The sequence below is a fragment of the Zingiber officinale genome, chromosome 7A, assembly GCF_018446385.1.
Source record: "Zingiber officinale cultivar Zhangliang chromosome 7A, Zo_v1.1, whole genome shotgun sequence".
Lineage (NCBI taxonomy): Eukaryota > Viridiplantae > Streptophyta > Magnoliopsida > Zingiberales > Zingiberaceae > Zingiber > Zingiber officinale.
The window spans coordinates 130691400-130697439 of NC_055998.1; positions in this window are offsets into that span (position 1 = coordinate 130691400).

Below are 6040 nucleotides of genomic sequence, written 5' to 3' on the forward strand. Positions count from 1 at the left end.
GGATTAAGCTTGAACTCTGATTCTGAACCTAAATTCTAGCAACCCAAAATTCAGATATTAGCTCCACTTATAAAGCTCTTTGTAATGAATTCTGAATTTGATTTTTGAGCTCAATATTTGTAGATTGCAAGGTTTTGAATAAAGGATCTGAAGTGAAGTTTTAGTCAATCATTATCAAATGGTAGTGTTTAGGAGAGTTTTATTTACAGAAAGAAAGGAAAATGAAATCTGCAGAATGAAAAGGGAAGCAATTGCTAGAAGAGTTTCAAGTTTATTGGAAAGAAGGATGTTTTTAGTGTCCGAGGCGGACAATGTTTTAAGTGTGGGGGAAAGGAACTATTTTCTATTAGCTAATGTGAGATTGTGTAGCTTTCAAAGTGATGGAATTGAGTGTCAAAACAGTGAAGAAAAAATTGGCAAATCAAGAGTGTATCAATTGTGAAGATAGAGTATCAAGAATTTTGTTTTGCCATCAAATTGAAGAAGAGGTTAGCTTGGTCTTTTGAATTGATAAAAACAAATGGTATTAATCTTTTACACATAAAAAATGGTCAACTCATCAAGTAAATTCCTTCCATACTCTCATTCTCTTCATTGATGCCTTTTCTTTTGCTATTTCATTCACTTTCATTGTTCTTTTTGTTTCCATTTCAATTCTTGTTGATAAAATCCTTTTGATTCATGTATGCTATGTTTGATAGTGGTGGAGAATTAGAAAATAAGCAAGCTTATGGTAGTGAAATGTTGTGAGTGACATTGAGTGAACTCCACTTATATGCATTTTTAAGTATGAGAGATAGATTAGGTAAATCCCTTGTGAGATTGCATCTTGCTTAATTTTTCAATTGGATTGAAACTACCATGCTTATCGATTATTGTAGGGATTGTATTCATAATTGTTTTGATCTTTAGATGGTTTTAGTTAAATTCCTTTTACCATCTTCTAGGTATTGCTAGGAGATTATTAGGGAGATGAATTTTAGTTGTTTCTTTGTTTTGTTTGCTTGCTCGGGACGTGCAAGAATAAGTGTGGGGGAATTTGATAATTATCATTTTGTCATGATATTTTGATCAATATAGGCATACATTTTAATCTTTTCATATGTTAAAGTCATGTTTACACCATGTTTCATGAGTTAGAGTCATTTATGGACCTAATTGCAAATTATATCATATTTGTGGTATTTGATGCTAATATTTGGTTATATTCTTTGTAGGCATCAAGGGATCATGGATCCGAGGTTGACCAAACTAGATTGAACACGAATCCAAGCTTACATGAAGAGATCAAGCTCTGGAGTAATCTGGATTGTCCATTCAAGATTAAGAGAGATCTAAGCCATCCATTGAAGATTTGGTCCATCCGAGCTAGGAGAGAGTCGATCAGGACCCTTGATGAAGATCTGAGTCTTTGGATCAGATTTAGATCAAATCTCACCGTTGGATTATACTCGGAGAAATCTCATTCGTCCATTCAGATCTCAGATCTGGTTTAAAAGGGAGAAGCTACCGCGCCTGTTCCTTCGTCAACTTCTACAGTGTGAGACGAAGAACAGAGGAGGCGATCGACTTCGGTGATCTCGATTCCATCCACCGCCGGCGAGCAAGCGAGGTCAAGGGCGTTTCCCTTCCTCCGGTGATCTTCCATCTTCGAGCCGGCGACGCCATTTCAACCATCTGATTTCTATTTCTGCAGCGATTCCCGTGCGAAGAAGCAGAGAGGAAACCAGATTCGAAGCGACCAGATTCGATCTGGTTTCCTGATCTTTAAGCCAGCGATTCTTTTTCCTTGGAGCTCCACACTCATTTTGTTCTGAATTGAGTGCGGAGCTCCAATTTGTTTGCTTTGTTCTTGTCTTGTTCTTATTTTGCTCTTGTTTAGTTTCTAATTTGTTTGGATTTGTTCATGATGAAATTCACAACATAGTGTGACAATATGTTGTGGGTTCATGATTAATAGATAGATAGATAGGATTTATTCTATTGCGTTAGATTTAGTTTCATACTTGTCTTGCTATTTCATTCCTTAATCCAAGAAGTCAATAAAACCCAAAACCCCAAGAAAAATAGCAATTCAATCCTAAAATATTAAGCATTGGCTACATTCATTGGGAGACGACCCGAGTTATCTCTATGCTACATTAGTGTAGAATGGATTCGGTTACTTAATTCTTTTGATACCCATTTCACGACAAAATTAGGGTTTATCAGGGATACGCTCTGAAAACGACAATGTACATTCTGAACTTAGTACCTTCTAAATCAGTTTCTTCTACTCCCACAGAATTGTGGATGGGCGAAAACCCAGTCTAAGACATATTCGGATTTGGGGTAGTCCAGCACATGTGCTGAAACCAGATGCTGATAAGTTAGAATCTCATACAAAAGTTCGCGTGTTTGTGGGTTATCCCAGAGGAACGAAAGGTAGTTTATTTTATAGTCCTAAAGACCAGAAGGTCATTGTTAGCACCAATGCCCAGTTTTTAGAAGAAGACTATATAATGGATCACAAGCCCAGTAGCAAAGTTATTCTAGAAGAACTTAGAGAGGACACGTCTACTTTAGTACCAACAGTACAAGATGAAGTACCACAAGAGACTGTAACATGTGTCACACATGATACACAACCACAGACGGTGCCTCGTCGTAGTGGGAGAGTGGTGAGGGAACATGAAAGATTCATGTTTTTGGGAGAATCTTCGAACTTGATCCCGGGTAAACATGAACCTGATCCCCGTACATATGACGAAGCACTCCAAGATATAGATACAGTATCTTGGCAAAAAACAATGAATTTTGAAATAGAGTCTATGTACTCTAATAAGGTCTGGGAGCTTGTAGAACCACCCGATGATATAAAAGCCGTTGAATGCAAGTGGATCTACAAAAGGAAAAGAGGGACAGACGGGAAGGTAGAAACCTTCAAAGCTAGGCTTGTTGCGAAAGGGTACACTCAGAAAGAAGGAATCGATTATGAGGAGATCTTTTCACCGGTAGCCATGTTTAAGTCTATCCGGATACTCTTATCTATTGCTGCTCATATGGATTATGAGATTTGGTAAATGGATGTTAAGACAACTTTTCTTAATGGAAGTCTTGAAGAGAACATCTATATGAAGCAACCAGAAGGGTTCATTGAAAAAGGCAAAGAGCATCTAGTGTGCAAGCTCAATCGGTCCATTTATGGACTAAAGCAAGCTTCAAGGTCTTGGAACATCCGGTTTAATGAAGTAATCCAGTCATATGGATTTATTCAGTGTTCGGATGAGTCTTGTGTATACAAGAAGTGTAACGGAAACGTGGTGGTATTTCTTGTACTATACGTAGATGATATTTTGTTAATTAGCAACAATGTTAAGGTATTATCAGACGTAAGGGTATGGTTGTCCAAACAATTTGATATGAAGGACTTAGGAGATTGTGCACACATTCTTGGGATCAAAGTTATAAGGAATCGCAAGAAAAGAATGTTGTGTCTGTCCCAAGCTTCATATATAGATACAATCCTTGCTCGTTTTAGCATGCAGGATTCCAAGAAAGGTTTCTTACCTTTTAGGCATGGAGTAGCTCTATCTAAGGAGATGTCTCCGAAGACATCAAAAGAGATAGAGGACATGAAAACAGTTCCTTATACTTCGGCTGTAGGAAGCCTTATGTATGCAATGTTATGTACGAGACCTGATATCTGTTTTACCGTGGACATGGTTAGCAGATATCAGAGTAACCCTGGATAAGGACATTGGACTACGGTAAAGCATATATTAAAGTACCTGAGAAGGACTAGAGATTATATGCTAGTTTACCAAGCAGACGATTTGCTCCCTGTGGGTTACACGGATTCATATTTCCAATCAGATAGGGACAACAGTAAGTCTACATCAGGCTATGTGTTTACTTTAGGAGGTGGAGCCATTGCATGGAGGAGTGTTAAGCAGAAATGTGTTTCAGACTCAACCATGGAAGCTGAGTATGTAGCAGCCTCTGAGGCAGCTAAAGAAGCAGTATGACTCAGGAACTTTCTAATGGGCTTAGATGTGATTCCTGGTTTGCCCAAAATCATCACAATTTATTGTGATAATAGCGGTGCAGTTGCAAACTCGAAGGAACCACGAGCCCATAAGGCAAGTAAACATATAGAGCGCAAGTACCACATGATACGAGATATCGTGAAGCGAGGAGAAGTTATCATCACCAAGATTGCATCAGCAGATAACTTGGCAGATTCTTTCACTAAGACCCTTCCGGTAAAAGCTTTCGATCGGCATGTAGAGGGAATGAGAATCAGATGTATGGCAGAAGATATGACAGCTTACTCATTAGTATAAGTGGGAGATTGTTAGAGTGTATACTGAAAATCTAAGCTTTTGTAAACATTTATTTTGAATAAAGAATCACATTTGGTCAAATTATCTACAATTGTTCAATTAATTTATATTGTAGATAACATAGTATGTGGTGTCACATACAGAAGATGATGTTATCGGTACCTTATAAATTATAAACAGTAGCTCACGACCAAAATGGAAGGGAACAAACCATTGGAAGGTCGTAGTGTAATTAGGTATCAGTTTATCTTAATTATATAATTACACTAGTACACTTAGAGTATATTGAGTAGGACCATTAGAGGTCGTTTCTTTAATACTGACTTTATAAAGGAACAAAGACCTCAGTTATTATGGAAGTGTGTGCTCTTAATCCTAATATAATAACAAGCACATATATTTGATATTTATTTCTTTAATTTATCAATGGGTGAGATTTAGTTCGATAAATTAATAAGCCCGATAAGTTGGGAAATAATATCACTTATAGTGTGTGTTGTTGATTATAGAAGAAAACTGTGTCCTAGTAATTTAGGTTGATAATGTCCCCAAGAAGAGCTCATAAGGATTGTCATGTTAAACCCTGCAGGTGGACTCAGTCCGACATGACAATAAGGTTGAGTGGTACTATTCTTGGACTAAGATATTAATTAAATGAGTTGTCAGTAACTCACTTAATTAGTGGACATTCGACATCTTAAATACAGGGAGACTAACACACTCATAATAAGGAGCCCAAAAATATAATTTGGGATTGGTGCGGTAGTTCAATAATAGTTATCTAGTAGAATGAATTATTATTGATAAAATTAAGTTGTGTGTTCGGGGCGAACACGAGATGCTTAATTTTATCGGGAGACCAAAACCAATTCATCCTCTCGGTCCCTATCGTAGCATCTTATTTATAGAGTACTATACTCACCTATACCCACCTTCATACCCATGATGTAGGGGCCGACCAAGCTAGCTTGAGGATCAAGCTAGGGCCGGCCAAGTCTTGGTTCATGGGTGGCCGACCCTAGCTTGAACCCAAGCTTAGGTGGCCGGCCCCATTAAATTAGAAAATAATTTTAATTTTAAAATTTTCTTATGTGAAAGATATAATTTATTGGAGAGAATTAAAATTAAAATATCTATTCTACAAAAGATTAAGAAAAGAGATTAGATCTCTTTCCTTATTTGTAGATTGGAAAGATATTTTATTTTTCTTCTTTGTAAATTATTCACATGTTGAAAAATTAAAATTATAGAAATTTTTTTTTATCAACCATGAAGGGATTTTAAAAGGAAATTTTATTTTTTAAAATTTCCAAAGACAAATAAGGAATTTTAATTGTTGATTGAAATAACCTTGTTTGCTCTTAATGATGTGGCCGGCCATGACATGAAAGAATAGGAAATTTTGTTTAATTTTTCTTAATTAATTCATGTCAAGGAAAGTTAAGGAAATTTTATTGTAATTAAATTTCCTTATTTGCCAAAGCTAAGGATTATAAAAGAGAGGGTTGGGGTGTCTTCATGACACACAACTTTTATTATTCTTCTCCCTCTTTTCTTCCTTGGTGTCGCCAACCCCTTTAAGATCTCTCTTCTCCTTGTTGTGGCCGAACCTCCTCTTCCTCTAGGAGATCAAGTGGTGGCCGGATCTTAGCTTGGAGAAGAAGGTGAGAAAGCTTGCATCCCTTGGAGCTTGGTTGGTGGAAAAAGATCTTCAT